This window comes from Haliotis asinina, chromosome 2 (assembly GCF_037392515.1).
Source record: "Haliotis asinina isolate JCU_RB_2024 chromosome 2, JCU_Hal_asi_v2, whole genome shotgun sequence".
NCBI classification, from domain to species: Eukaryota; Metazoa; Mollusca; class Gastropoda; order Lepetellida; family Haliotidae; genus Haliotis; species Haliotis asinina.
In genome coordinates, this window is record NC_090281.1 from 100438777 (window position 1) to 100454776 (window position 16000).

General features: G+C 44.1%; 1 protein-coding gene across 1 annotated transcript in view; it reads right to left on the reverse strand.

Moving 5' to 3' along the window:
- The window catches only part of LOC137274699 (MBT domain-containing protein 1-like), a 69631-nt gene that overhangs the window by 21102 nt on the left and 32529 nt on the right, over nucleotides 1-16000 (reverse strand). The window lies entirely within an intron of this gene.

Consider the following 16000-nt stretch of genomic DNA (forward strand, 5'->3'; position numbering starts at 1 on the left):
GTTAATCCAATATTCATCTGAGAAAGGGTGGGATCATATCCAGTCAAACCTCTCTTCTTGTGAATGATAACATGATGATATATAGATCAACAAGCATCCTGCTAGTGTCTATTGCAACTGAATGTTGCAAACCTTCACATGTACAAGTATCTTCGTTAAGAGTACCAGGTCACAAACACTAAAGCAAGTCTCTTCAAGACATGCGCATGGGCTCTTAACCATGTTACTCCACAGAGTGTCTTGGTCTCCATAAGTCACATGATAAAAAGTGAGAAGTTTGATACACTATTTTCTTCCTCCAACTAGCTAAATATAGCAACTCTCTCTTCATGAAGTCCTCATCAAACAGTTGCAACCATACTTCATGTACAAGTAACTCCTTTACAAGTACTGGGTCATCATCAGTCTTGATGCAACAACAAGTGGTATATTTCTGACATCCATGCTGTAGCAGCGATGGCAAGTAGAAACAAGCTTGTCTATGTTAACTGTTCTACGAATATCCAAAATAGAGGCTCATAAGTCATCAAAGATGTCGAAGGGTTGAAAAGTTCGCTGTATCAGTATGTGTGATCATACTGAAAGTAGTATAGGGAATGGGGGTTTTAAAATACTTTCAAAAAAAAGTCTCTACAAAGCCTTATTTACTAAATAAGGCTTTGGTTGGGCCCTTAGCTCTTGCTACTATTACCCCTACTACTTAACGTGTGTTGGAGGTAACACTGTGCCGTACGGTACGATCAATAATTCTTCTCTTACAAACCCCCTGTCACGTTTATATCGATGAAACAGTTTAACGTGAACCGCCTACGATCACTTTGGTGTTCGTAATAAAGGCTTGCTGGGCTTTTTGTATCCCTTGTTCTATGTACTTTTTTTTCTCGTCTTCGCTGATAGCAGACTTACGAGACTTGGACCGAATATCTTGTTTCATTCCGTTATATTTTGTGAGTTCAGAGAGGATGGAACGAAACTCCTCTTCTGAGATCTTACTATCAGAGAGTGCCGTGGAAATACGCCCACTTACTGTGTTCAGCTTTGCTTCGGCCAGAACCCTGATCTCGTCGTGTTTCAATGCCTTACGATGCAGTCTGCGTGATACTAACTTAAGCGCCAACCCTAACACCCCTGCCATCCCAGCCGTTATTTCAATACCTAGCACTATAGGTGCAGCCACGATGGTAGCTAACAACCCAACACCTGCCGCCCCTAGTCCCATGCTGGTTGCCATAAGGGTAGTGTCAGCCCCGTCCACGATATTGAAAGCTCTATTGTACTTCTTACATAGTGCTTTCCGCGTGTCACGGTCTTGTTCTAGTTGGCGTTTCACATCACATAACTGTCTCAAGCGGAACCCATCTACGGTTTCCAGCGTCTTCGCTACTTCCTCTACGACTGGGTACAGACCCATCCTATAATATATATTTTGAAAGATATTTTAATTGGGTTTCAGTTAAAAGTCTATCAATGAATTTGAAGTCTACAAGTTCTAGAGCATAAGTTATGGTAATAGCTGCTCACGGGACACGCACCGTTTTACCAGGCCGCGCTGGGTGATAGGCTCGAATACGAGCTCACGTTTAACGACTATAGCAAAGTAGTGCGTACGCCGAACGGTGATGAGGCCAGTTATGCCATAGACAACATCTCTCTGGAGTTCGACATGGTCACTAGCCCGGAGCTGGCCAGGCAGGTTCGAAGCCAGTACTCTGGGAAGATGGCTATCCTGTACGATCGCGTACTGAGGCATAGATCAGTCGTGCGAGATAAGAGCGACACTGTGTGGAATATCAACCTGAACGTGCCGGCGCGATCGATGAAAGGTATCCTGGTCGTCCCCGTGGAGGATTACGAGCCATTCCGGAGGGACAGCGAGAAGTTTTTCAACCCCGAGATTGAAAAGGTGGAAGTGACCATCGAGGGCGTGCCCAACCAGCTGTTCAGTCATGGTATGAGACCACACCAGCAGTGGGATGAGATAAAAAAAAGCTACCAGTGGGGACCCCACATTACATAACAAAGGACCTGGACCTCGGCTCCGTGCAGATCGGTGAATACCTGACCACCAAGTACGCCCTATGGTTGGACATGCGATCCACGGATGATGATAAACTGCACGGTAGCGGGCGCCGTATAGATAACGGCAGCGAAGGGATAACCATCCAGATTACTAAGAAGGCTCAACCCGCTGGTAAGTTGAAATTATATCTGTACGTTATTATGGACGCGCAACTTAATATAGACAATGGGAGATTCGTGCAAGCCATCTACTGATGGGGGGTACCCCCCACTGCCCACTGACCCACACTGCGCCATAGTGTGCGGGCAGACTGGCTGTGGGAAGACCGTTTTCGCGTTGGATATGTTGGAGGGTTACTACAAGGATGTGTTCGATAACATCGTTATGATGTGCCCTACTCTGAGCATGAATAAAACGTACGCGCGACCTTGGGTGATGACGGACCCGGACGTACACAAAATCGACCCTGGAACACGCCTGCAGGACTGGTTGAAAGCTCTTCACGAGAAATTTAAAGGGGAACCGACGCTGTTTATACTGGACGACTGCAGCGCTAATCGCGAGATAACAAAAAAGAGAGACATGCTATCGTACCTGGCCTTCTCCGGCCGGCATGCAAATCACAGCGTCTGGGTGCTAACGCAGAAGTTCAACTCGGTGTTGAAAGACCTCAGGGAGCAGACGCGATGGGTGGCCTTATTTCACTGCAAGGACAGGGATTCGTTCGAGGAGTGTTTGAGAGAGAACGATGTGATGAGCAAATTAGAACGGGAACGGGTGAAGAAACAGCTCGCTGAAACTAAACACGCTAAGCTCGTGCTCAAGACCGACCAACCAGTAGCATATAGGGTGTGCTAAAGCTAAGCAAAGCTAAGCAAAGCTAAGCTAAAGCTAAGCAAATGCTAAGTATAGCTATGATATTTGAAGTGTTTGTCGTGTGCAACTTAACCTTCATTTCTCTGTGTTTTGTCTGCATCGGGTATTATATAGTTAAAACTAAATCTTACTTGTTATATTATAAGATGGAGTGTGAGGAATTGCTCGAACAATTGTTGGTACCTGAGGGTGTGGGGGTCTCCCCCACTGATGACAAGCGAGAGAAACTGGTGGCGTTGGCTGTTGGCGGCAAAGCCAAACATTACTTTGGAGACTACACTCCGGATAAAATTCACAAAATATCAGCCGAAGAAATCGATAAGCTGTACGCTAGATACGAGTCCCGGCTCGGAGCAGAAATGACAAAGACAATAGGATCGGCTATGACCCAGATATACACCGGTATTGTATCATACTTCCTTCCCATTCCACCAGAGCGCCGACTTTACCTGTGGGAAGACCTCGAGAAAGACCCTTTTATCGAACACGCCATGAGCTCTATCAGCTGCGAGCTGTACCACAAATATGGCATGTTGTTGGCTCCAGTGACGGCGGCGATTATCACGGCAAAGCATTGTCAATTTGAGAGAAAAAATAATAAGAATAGTATAGATGGATGCTGCACAGGAAACCCCAGTGGGGGTACCCCCCACACCCCCAACAGTGAGGGAAACCCCCACAGTGAGGGAAACTCCACTGGAGGAGACCCCTTCACAGGAACCCCCAACAGTAACCAGACAGAAGAATCCTAAGAGAGTAGCTGCCGGTAAAAAACGGTGGTGTAACCAACATAAAATTATTACAGTGACCAACCCAACCCGACTGTTGTTGGCTGTAGGCGTAACTGCTGCCTTGGCTATCTCGTGGTTATACGTGGGAGTACCCTCCCACAGTGAGGTGGTACCCCCAACAGTGAGGTAACCCCCACTGTCGACCCGCATATCATGTTATAATTTTAATATTTTTATATCATATACATAATGTCTGAGGGGAAAACATTCGTCAACGACGCATACCACGCCACAGTGGTCGCCAGTCTAGCCGTAGGGTACGCTCGGTTGACTAAAATGGTGCTTAAACAACCAACTATCAAGCTAGATTTCAACCTGCAGGATATGGGTATGCTCATAATGAACCTTGGTATGGCGATGGCTACAAAAGACATCCTAGTAAAACAAGGGATAATACCTGAAAATATAATGAAATAAATATAGGATGGCCACGATAGCTATGATGGTCGGTGGGGCGTTAGTGAATGCCCTGGCATTTTCCGGGAGTAATTTCCTCTTCTCGAAACTACGAGATGACCACGCGGCTGAAATACAGGAAGAAAGGAAGCGGCACGATCTCGCTACTGAGAAATTACAAAAGGCACAGGCCGAGTACGCTAAAAAACGCCTCCAGAGGATCGATTTTATTAACGAACAACTCCAGCGTGAAAACCATGCCGTTCAAACATTCAACGATGTCGATGAAGCAATGAAAGAATACTACCTACTAACTGGTAAACGATTGGAACCGCTCAATAAACCCACACTCGCTCAGTACTACACACCATCCAAGGGGCAAATAAATCGTGAACTGGGCTTCATAGTGTTGGGTATAGCAGCTACTGCGTTGGTTGCGAAGCAATTAAACTAAATACCCATATAAGTAAACATGAGACCCGCTCCATACCGATGCGAATACATACTTATGGGGAAGACCGAGGCCTGTGGTAGGAAATGCAGGAATCAGGGGTTCTGTTGTTTCCATATGGGAAGTCCTAACTACACGTGTTCTGTGTGTGGTATCGGGGTTAAAGGGCACTACTGTCTATGTAAAGCTCACGGAGCGAACGTAGTCAGACATCAACTCATCTACGAGAATAAAAAGGGCTACATAAAAGAACGTAGGCGACTGCTCAAGATAGACTCCAATTAGACATTGGTTCTCTTAGGTGTAAACTATGACTACTGTACGCGAGCTTAAGCATATCGCAAAACAGAGAGGTGTGACCGGGTATTCTCGAATGCGGAAGTTGAGATTACTAGGTTTAGAAGCTCAAGCGAAACAGCTTGGATACACGGGTACACATGATACCTCGCTGAAAGAAGACTTACGAGAATTGGTCCGAATATTGGACGAAAATCCTCACCTAGTTTTGATTGGCGGCTCTCTTAATACCAAATAAAATATTTACAATACTATATCCAACAGTGCGAGTACTGGATTCACTATATTTTTTATCAACTCCCTTTACTGTGACCCAATTAGACATTGGTTCTCTTAGGTGTAAACACTATGACTACTGTACGCGAGCTTAAGCGGGTCGCAAAACAGAGAGGTGTGATCGGGTATTCTCGAATGCGGAAGTCAGCATTGTTGAGATTACTAGGTTTAGAAGCCCCTCCTACGGTAAAACAATTAAAAGCTCAAGCAAAACAGCTTGGATACACGGGTTATTCAAACCTGGGGAGAGCCGGGTTAACCGCATTGTTATCACATGCCCCCGTAGCAAAACCTCCCACTGTAAAACAACTGAAAGCCGAGGCACACGATTTGGGTTTAGGCGGGTATTCCCGTATGAAAACCACAGCTTGTAGAATTATTACGACAGAATAGAGCTATTGACCTACAGTTCGTGCGCACTGAGCGCGCTGTAGGCAACTATTTGAGAGGTTGGCGCATACACGTTGATAGAAACATAGACATTACAGATATCATGCCTCTGATGGCTGATAAGGTCAACCAGGAACTAAATAACCTAGGAAGTATCAAGTTTCAGATCACAGTGAAAATGTCGCTCGATAAGCAGGTTGGGAGTACCACTGAGTATGTTCAGCCTTACTTCCGAGGTAAACAAGAGGTCGTCACACATACAGAGACCATTGACGCATCAATCGATACCAGTTTTCAGCAGATACGAGAATACCTAGAACGCTACACACACTTGGGGTCCGGGTGGGCTGTAGATAAAATCGATAATGTCTATCTAGACATAGCTAACTACGTGCCGTTCAGAGGCAGATCATACCTAGCCTTGCCCCCCTACTATAGGAACAAACATGCCATAGTAAACGTTAAGAATAGAGGAAACGATTGCCTGAGGTTAGCTATCAGGTCAGCCTTATTTCCAGCTGACACTAATCCGAACAGGTCTTCTAATTATCCTCAGGATGATGGGCTCAACTGGGATGGTATAGATGAACCCACCCCCATATCCCAGATCACTAAAGTAGAAAAACAGAATAATCTGGCTATAAATGTCTTTGGGCACGAAGGTAACACAACAATAGTACACAGGGTCAGCGAAGTGAAGGATCGCCAAGTTATCAATATATTCATGATCCAGCGAGGTGACAAGTATCACTACACATGGATAAAACACTTTAGCAGGCTGTTGTATGACCAATCGGCACACAGAGAAAAGACCCACTTCTGTGAACGATGCCTACATGGCTTCACACGAGCTGATTTATTAGAATCCCACCGGGAGGATTGCCAAGGTGTGGGGCAGACGGCCATACGAGTCGACATGCCTAAGGAAGGTGATAATATCCTAAAATTCGGTAACCACAAGAACCAAATGTCTGTGCCTTATATCATATACGCCGACTTCGAAGCCTTGGTGGTGGGGGATTCCCCCAGTGGTGTCGCCGGCGAGGTTCCCATCACCCACAAAACACAAGAGCATAAAGCCTGTGGGTTTGGATACATTGTCGTCCGTTGTGACGGGGAAACGAAAGCCCCGGTAGTGTATAGGGGCCCTGACGCGGCTGAAAGGTTTCTAAAGTGTTTGCAGGAGGAAGAAAAAATTATTAGGAATACATTGTATAGAATCGCTCCCATGCGTATGACCCGAGTCGACAGGCTAGCTCACGCTAGTAGCACTAACTGTCACGTGTGTGACTCACCACTTAACGGTGATTCGGTGAGAGATCACTGCCACATAACTGGTAAGTATAGAGGCGCCGCTCACAGCGCGTGCAACCTCAAGCTTAAAATCAACCCTAAGACAATAAACATCCCCGTTGTCTTTCACAACTTGAGAGGGTACGACTCACACTTGATCATGCAGGCCATCGCGAAAATCGATGGTAATATAACGTGCATCCCCAACAACATGGAGAGATACATCTCCTTCAGCTTAAACGGACTTAGGTTCATTGACTCGTTTCAGTTCCTCCTGTCGTCACTCGACAGTCTGGTCAAGGCCAACAATACCTTCCCTATCACCGATCGATACACAGACGCCGAGACTAGACCCCTGCTTATGAGGAAGGGTGTGTACCCCTATGAGTACATGGATAGTTGGGTCAAGTTCACCGAGACCAGACTACCCCCTATTGACTGCTTTTATAGCAAGCTGAATGAGGCGTCCGTCTCACGAGATGATTACTCGCACGCGACTAACGTATGGAATAAACTGGGTTGTAAGAACCTGGGTGATTATCACGACCTGTACTTGAGGACAGATGTACTGCACCTATTCATTGAGAAAGGCTTGCGAGGTGGGATTTCCATGGCATCCAAACGATACGCGAAAGCAAATAATCAATACGTGAAAGGTTACGATCCTAACAAGCCAACCAATCACATTCTCTACCTCGACGCAAACAACCTGTACGGCTGGGCCATGAGCCAGTATCTACCTACAGGGGGATTCGAATGGGTACCCCACGTTGATGTTATGATTGATGTTCCAGATTCGAACAAAGGTTATATCCTCGAGGTTGACTTATAGTATACCAAGGAATTACACACATCGCACAACAGCTACCCCCTGGCCCCCGAACGTATGAGAGTTAACCCAGACTGGATGTCTGAGTACCAACATAACTTGTTAGGTGGGCGTGTGACAGACGTTGAAAAACTCGTGCCTAACTTAATGAATAAGACCAAGTACATCGTTCACTATCGCAACCTACAGCTGTACCTGTCGTTGGGTATGAGGCTGACCAAAATACACAGGGTGCTCATGTTCGACCAGAGCCCATGGATGGAGCCCTACATCAGAATGAACACAGACCTACGAAAAAAAGCCACCAGTGATTTTGAGAAAAATCTCTACAAGCTCATGAACAACTCGGTGTTTGGTAAGACTATGGAGAACCTGAGGAAACGCGTGACCGTGAAGCTGGTTCGGTCGAGTGAGGAAGACAAGCTCAGGAGATTGATAGCCAGTCCGGCATTCAACCGTAGTAAGATATTCACAGACAACCTGGTTGCCCTACACATGAAGAAAAGCCACATAAAATTCAACCGGCCTGTTTACGTGGGGATGAGCATCCTCGATTTATCCAAACACCTGATGTACGACTTTTACTACAACGAGCTCAAGAAACAGTACGGTGACAGGTGTGAAGTGCTGTACACTGACACGGATTCCCTGCTGATGGAGATTCGAACCGAGGACGTGTACGAGGACATGAAAAAACACCTCGATTTACACGACACCAGCGACTACCCTAAGACCCATGCCATACACAGTACGGTAAATAAAAAGGTCCTAGGTAAGATGAAGGACGAGTGTGCTGGCACGCCCATAGCCGAGTATATAGGTTTGAGACCTAAGATGTACTCCATACTGAAAGCCGACAATAGTGAGATCCGGAAGGCTAAGGGGGTTAAGAAGTATGTGGTGAAACAACACATCAAACACGCCAGATTCAAGGAAGCCCTGTTCAAGACCCGTACCTTTAGGCATAAAATGAACACACTTAGAAGTGATGGACATAAGATATACGGACTGACTATAAACAAGACGTCCCTGTCGCCTATGGACACGAAACGTTGGATAGCTATTGATGGGATAAACACATACGCGTATGGACATGAAAAAATTTGAGGCTATTTACTACAGCCCGCGTGGGTACTGGAAAGGAGCTAGCGCAGTAGATAAGCTAGCTAAAATAGCGCGAGTACCCCCGGAGGAAGCCAAAGCGTGGCTTGAAAAACAAGCCCTGTGGCAGATCTATTTGCCGGCACCACGCTACGTGCCTAGAAGGAGGTTCGGTATTAACATACCTAATAGCGTTCACCAGGCAGACCTACTGTTCCTACCCCACGACAAGAGGTACAAGTATGCCTTAACCGTAGTGGACGTAGCCAGTCGTTACAAGGAAGCCGAACCCTTGACCACGAAAGATTCGGCCCAGGTAGCCAGAGGATTCGAACGCATATACAAACGCAGTCCGCTGACGTGGCCAACAGAGCTGCAAGTTGACCCCGGACGGGAGTTCATGGGTGCCGTGTCACAACTGCTAGCCAAACACGATACAAAGGTCAGGCGTGGCACGGCCGGAGCCCATCGCAGCCAAGCCATAGTTGAGAGATTTAATAGGACTTTGGCTGAGCGCTTGTTCGGCCATCAGTATGCTAGGGAGATGGTCACCCCTGGAAAACGATCGACTGAATGGGTCACGAGGTTACCCAAGGTGGTGTCGGCAATCAACCATGAAGTCACCCGTCTCACCGGTAAGAAACCGGCAGACGCTATCAAACTAAAATCAATAGTTGCAGAGTCGGCCGCTCCATTGCGTGGGAAGGAGAAACAGATACCAGATAGGGCCCTAGTGAGGTATCTATACCAGCCGGGGGAACACGAGGGTGATAGCCGTAAGCGGGCCACCGATCCTATATGGTCAGTCAAAACTTACAACATAGATAAAGTGGATATAAAAGCCGACGAACCTAACTTGTACTACTTGAGGGATGGGCCGGGTAGGGGGTTTGTAAGAGAAGAATTATTGATCGTACCGTACGGCACAGTGTTACCTCCAACACACGTTAAGTAGTAGGGGTAATAGTAGCAAGAGCTAAGGACCCAACCAAAGCCTTATTTAGTAAATAAGGCTTTGTAGAGACTTTTCTTGAAAGTGTTTTAAAACCCCCATTCCCTATACTACTCTGAACCTTGTTTATTTATGTAGAATGCTACTGTTGACTTGTCTGTGTGGACCATCAGCTGTTTGTTCCTCAATGCTGTCGACCAGTTTCATACTGCACTGATTACAATTTTCATCTCCAGGTAGTTGATATGCAAAGTGTGTTTGTTGTTCCCTCGATTTGGTGCAAAAACCTTGTTGTCCAGGTGGGGACTCAACCTTGTAGCGACGTATCTACGTACAGATGACTGTTGCAGTTCAGCTATTGTTACGGTTAATAATTTGCCGTGACAAAAGGTATAAGAAATTCCCTGTGAACCAGCAAAAATATAACAGACAAGTCTAAAATATTCAATGATATGTACTGAGCAGACAAATAGCAAGATAAACACAATTCACAACAGAGGTTTCTAGAACTGAGTCAAATCTAAAGTTATGGGTCACAAATGCAATCTCAACTCACCAAAGTCTTGTTTTCAGTGAGAAACAGTTCTATAGTGTTTGAAAGCAAGAGGTCTTGAATGTAAGTCAGGCATCGACGAAGAGGCAGACAGATGGAGGCCGAATGATGACAACTCCAATAGAACTCTGAGTGGAAGTCTGTGTGTCCCGTAAACACAACCTGCCTTACATATACAGTCACAGATTCTTGAACGTTTGAGCACTGTGCCACCACAAAGCTGTTCAGCCTCGTGTTTACCAACAGTCAAAACACACTCTCTTTTCATACAGAAAAGTTCCTAAAGGGAGGCAACACTAAACACTACCTTGAAATGTGTGACGCTGAAATACTATGACCAATGTTATGAAATGTGACCCATAATAACTATCACTCCCACCCCGTTGACACACACATAAAACCTCTACAGACCAGTCAGACAGCAAATCAGCCCTCTCAGACCATCAACAAAAATTCCCCACTAGTCAAATCAAATTCAACACATTCTGTAATAACCTAGTAGCTTGTTTCTTTAATGCATGATATGTATAACCCAAAGCATTTACCTCCCCTTATCAGATGTGGATCTTAAGACAGGTTGGATCAAAAACTTGGAATCTTAAATGAAATAAGGAATGTAAATTTCGAACTTAAGTGAAATGGGAACAATACAAACTTAGAACTTAAGGAAATGAAAAATGGCTCTCCGTATGAATAAATAATTGATTTTGGCCACAACACATTTGACATCCTAATCCTATCAACCAAAAACCATGACTTCACAAAAAGGAAATTGTTGGAAGCCATCAAAAGCTGCCACCAGAAACCTTTGATCAATAGAGACCAAGGATACTACATACCATCAGCCTATGAAGAACTAATCATAACTACAGACAATCCATGCATTGTGTCTATTTGTTGTTACTACTTCATTCCTCTCCTTATTGGCTTCGTCACTGGTGCTATTTGTTGTTTTAGCTCCCCACTGGCGTCTTCTCATCATGTACCAATTGTTTATTCTATTACATGCTGGTCACTATTTGGTTGCATTTAGCTTGATAACAATGTAATAATCTACATCGAAATGTCGCTCAACGTAATAAACAAGAAGTAGCAAGCAATCCATAAAGCTGTATTTTCTCAAAACTCCAAACATTGTGACCCAATAATAACTATCACTTAATAACAATACAAACTACAAAAAATACACTCTAGTACCATTATGTCAAATAAGACTCTGTGCAAATGTTGTAATGGATGTACAGTGTTCCCAGAATTATTGAGAAAATCTTTGTTTTTTTTCTAATGATGCTAAGGTTGGAAAAAGGGCTTTCACTATGCACTAAGCATACTAAATAAGGGAGACAACTCTTGAAGGCTTAGAAGGCAGCTCATTACGTCAAGAGTTATCTCCCTTTTCTGAGCAGACAGCTTCCTGTGTTGACATGGCAGAATTTACAGCAAGAGAGAAAAGAAAGCTCATTCTAGATGATTTTGAAAGGTGTGAGGCTGATGCTAAAGTGTTAGCTTGTAGACATGGTATTCCTCTGTCTACAGTATACAGAACTTTGAAGAATATTCAAACAGGAACCTGGATAGAGCACAAAGCAGGGGCAGGTCGGCCTAGGAAATTCAGTGTTGTGGATCGCCGAAGACTTGGGCAGATTGTGAGTAGGGGCAAATTGAAAAGTGTTGAGAACATCAGAAATGAAATGATTAGCAGAGGAAGTCCTCAGGTATGCAATGAAACAGTTAGGCAGGAATTACAGAGACTTAATTGGGTGAAAAAACGTGGAATTCCCTCGCCGTTGATGAAAGATGCACAAAAGGAAAAACGTTTAAACTGGTGTCGGACTCATGAAAATCAAGATTGGGATAATGTTTTCTTTTCGGATGAAAGTTCTGTTTGGCTTTTCCCTAATTGTGTGAAAATTTGGACCAAAGATACTGTCAAACCTATCTACCAGCGACCAAAACATAGCCCGAAGTTTCACATGTGGGGTGGCATATCGACTCGCGGAGTGACGCCATTGTGTGTTTTCACGGGAAACTTGACAAAAGAAAGATACGTTGACATTCTAAATGGTCACCTTCTTCCCACAGCACAAACATTGTATGAAGATGATTGGATTTTCCAGCATGATAATGACTCAAAACACACTGCGCGCTACACAAAACAGTGGTTGTCGGGCGAAAATGTTCAAGTTTTAGACTGGCCCAGTTACAGCCCAGACCTAAACCCAATTGAGAATGTGTGGGGAGTCATGAAGGACAGAATAAACCAAAAGGGACTGAGAAATATTGAAGATATGAAGGCCGAGGTGGTCCAATATTGGGATACCCTGTCACACGATTACCTACAAACTTTGATGGGTAGTGTGCCTAGGCGTATTCAGGCATGCATTGCTGAGCGAGGAGGTCTAACAAAGTACTAAAACAAGACTGAGACTGTAAAAGGATGATGTTTTAACATGTTTATGTAAGTAAAACGCCAGAAGTTAATAAACGTAATGAGTTACATGACGCAACATGATTCTCAATAATTTCTGGGAATACTATAATTGTAGTCTTCTTTTCAGGTAAAATGCTGCGGTGAGGTGAATAGTGTTACGAGTGTGTGTTTTCTGTATATGTTTGTTATTAATTAAGTAGTGATTATTACTGGGTCACAACATTTAGTGTTTTGAATAGTGAGTGTTGTGGGTCACATTCCGTTTTAATATCTGGTCAACACTTTTAGCATTCTGGCATTCCAGAATTTATCTGTTCCTAGTTTTCTAAGTTCACTTCCGGGATACTGTTTCGAGAACATTCTACAGTGTTGACAATGTTCGCTTGTGCCCAAACTTTCGGGAAATGACTTTGTAAACATATATAAAGGCTCGTTGCTGTGTGGAGGGCAATACTAACACTCATACTCATTCACATTAATGCCAACGCTTGAAATCCCAGTTAACGCCAGACCTACATTATCTGCTTTTGCACCAATCGCTGTGTTGCCATTCTGCCATAGTTGATTCTCTCTCACACCAAGACTTTGTTTTTGGTGAGTTTGCTATATTGTATTTTGTGATCCACTGACTTAGATTTTGTCTCTCTTGAATTGTACCTGAAATCTGCATTGTTATATGGACTTGTGACTTTGTTTACCTTGCTCTCGTTGAAAAACAATAACAGAATTTGAACGTAAACAACATGTCTTTGTTCTGTTTTGCTGGTTTACAAGAGGATTTCTTAAACTGTTGTCACGGTAAATTCTTAACCGTAACAAAAGATTGAGAAGCTATTGCCACTCTGATAGTGGTAACAGAAGAGAGTAGAACTTGCGGTATCATGGCTTGAATCTTGTTGTCTTGCAAAGATTCTTCCCTGGATACCCGTGAAGGTCCCGGGGTAGAATAGGCCTTCAGCAACCCATGCTTGCCATAAGAGGCAACTATGCTTGTCGTAAGAGGCGACTAACGGGATCGGGTGGTCAGGCTTGCTGACTTGGTTAACACGTCATCGGTTCCCAATTGCACAGATTGATGTTCATGTTGTTGATCACTGGATTGTCTGGTCCAGACTCAATTATTTACAGAACGCCGCCATATAGCTGGAATATTGCTGAGTGCGGCGTAAAACTAAACTCACTCACTCACTCACTCACTCTTCCCAGGAATGTAAAGCTTGCATCAGATCTAAGTCTGACATCAATAATCTTCTGGTAATGCGATACCATTCTGTGTACACCATGCTCATTGCTACAGTAACATTTCAATCAGCTGAATATATACGGAGACAGTTGGTGAGGTAGTATGGGCAGGTACACACTTCATCTGTAATGAAGATGTTGGTACCAGAATCACTTTGTCTTCAGATAGTCAAACTGTAAGCGAGCTTTCAACCATGTGAAGTCTATTTATAGGTGACTGGCCGTTTCAGCCAAAACTGCCATCTGTTGCTTCTGGCCTCCAGATAAACAACGCTGAATCTGCTGTTTGAAGACTCGGCCACGTGATGACAATCTGTTGTCGCTATAGACTCCTATCTGGGTTGTAAATAACTTCTGTTCAAGGATGGAAGGGTTGTTTACATCTGTAGACGACTTCCTGACACAAGAACACTAGCCGCATTCTACTCAGGGTATTGTCCATGGATCAGATTCTCGATGTGATGTCACTGGTGTTGCAGCCAGATGATCATCGTGAAGTTTTGTGCAGTCTGTGATTCCCTCACTAGCATGCTGGCTTGTCTTGGAGATACACGAGTGAGCATGTGTATAGATGATTGAGTAGAAGCATGCGAAGCCTTCCACCCCTTAATACTGACATAGGTAGACTGTCCTCCTAGTCATTGTGTCTTTCTTCAACTGAAGATTATACCAACATTTTCTTACACAGATGTTGCAAAGCAATTCCCATGCTTCCCCTGGTTGGTAAAAGTTGACTTTAGTAACCAGGTTCCATGAAGCATCCAATTAATCTTGTTGAATTCCACACTGCTAGTGCACAACAACCTGATGTTAGTGCCAGATGATTGGAGATGAATTGTTGATCCTTCATTGAAGTAAGTTGAGTAGATGAAATCATCTTCTTTTCTTAAGTCTGAATATTCTGGTGTTAAACAGCGAATGTTTGTATGCTGATTCCGCATGCATTGGTCTAGTAGAATACTTCGCATTCCCAGAATGTGTTTGTATGCTGATTCCACATACATTGGTCTAGTAGAATACTTCGCATTCCCAGAATGTGTTTGTATGCTGATTCCGCATGCATTGGTCTAGTAGAATACTTCGCATTCCCAGAATGTGTTTGTATGCTGATTCCGCACGCATTGGTCTAGTAGAATACTTCGCATTCCCAGAATGTGTTTGTATGCTGATTCCACATGCATTGGTCTAGTAGAATACTTCGCATTCCCAGAATGTGTTTGTATGCTGATTCCGCATGCATTGGTCTAGTAGAATACTTCGCATTCCCAGAATGTGTTTGTATGCTGATTCCGCACGCATTGGTCTAGTAGAATACTTCGCATTCCCAGAATGTGTTTGTATGCTGATTCCACATGCATTGGTCTAGTAGAATACTTCGCATTCCCAGAATGTGTTTGTATGCTGATTCCGCACGCATTGGTCTAGTAGAATACTTCGCATTCCCAGAATGTGTTTGTATGCTGATTCCGCATGCATTGGTCTAGTAGAATACTTCGCATTCCCAGAATGTGTTTGTATGCTGATTCCACATACATTGGTCTAGTAGAATACTTCGCATTCCCAGAATGTGTTTGTATGCTGATTCCACATACATTGGTCTAGTAGAATACTTCGCATTCCCAGAATGTGTTTGTATGCTGATTCCACATACATTGGTCTAGTAGAATACTTCGCATTCCCAGAATGTGTTTGTATGCTGATTCCACATACATTGGTCTAGTAGAATACTTCGCATTCCCAGAATGTGTTTGTATGCTGATTCCGCACGCATTGGTCTAGTAGAATACTTCGCATTCCCAGAATGTGTTTGTATGCTGATTCCGCATGCATTGGTCTAGTAGAATACTTCGCATTCCCAGAATGTGTTTGTATGCTGATTCCACATCCATTGGTCTAGTAGAATACTTCGCATTCCCAGAATGTGTTTGTATGCTGATTCCACATCCATTGGTCTAGTAGAATACTTCGCATTCCCAGAATGTGTTTGTATGCTGATTCCACATACATTGGTCTAGTAGAATACTTCGCATTCCCAGAATGTGTTTGTATGCTGATTCCACATACATTGGTCTAGTAGAATACTTCGCATTCCCAGAATGTGT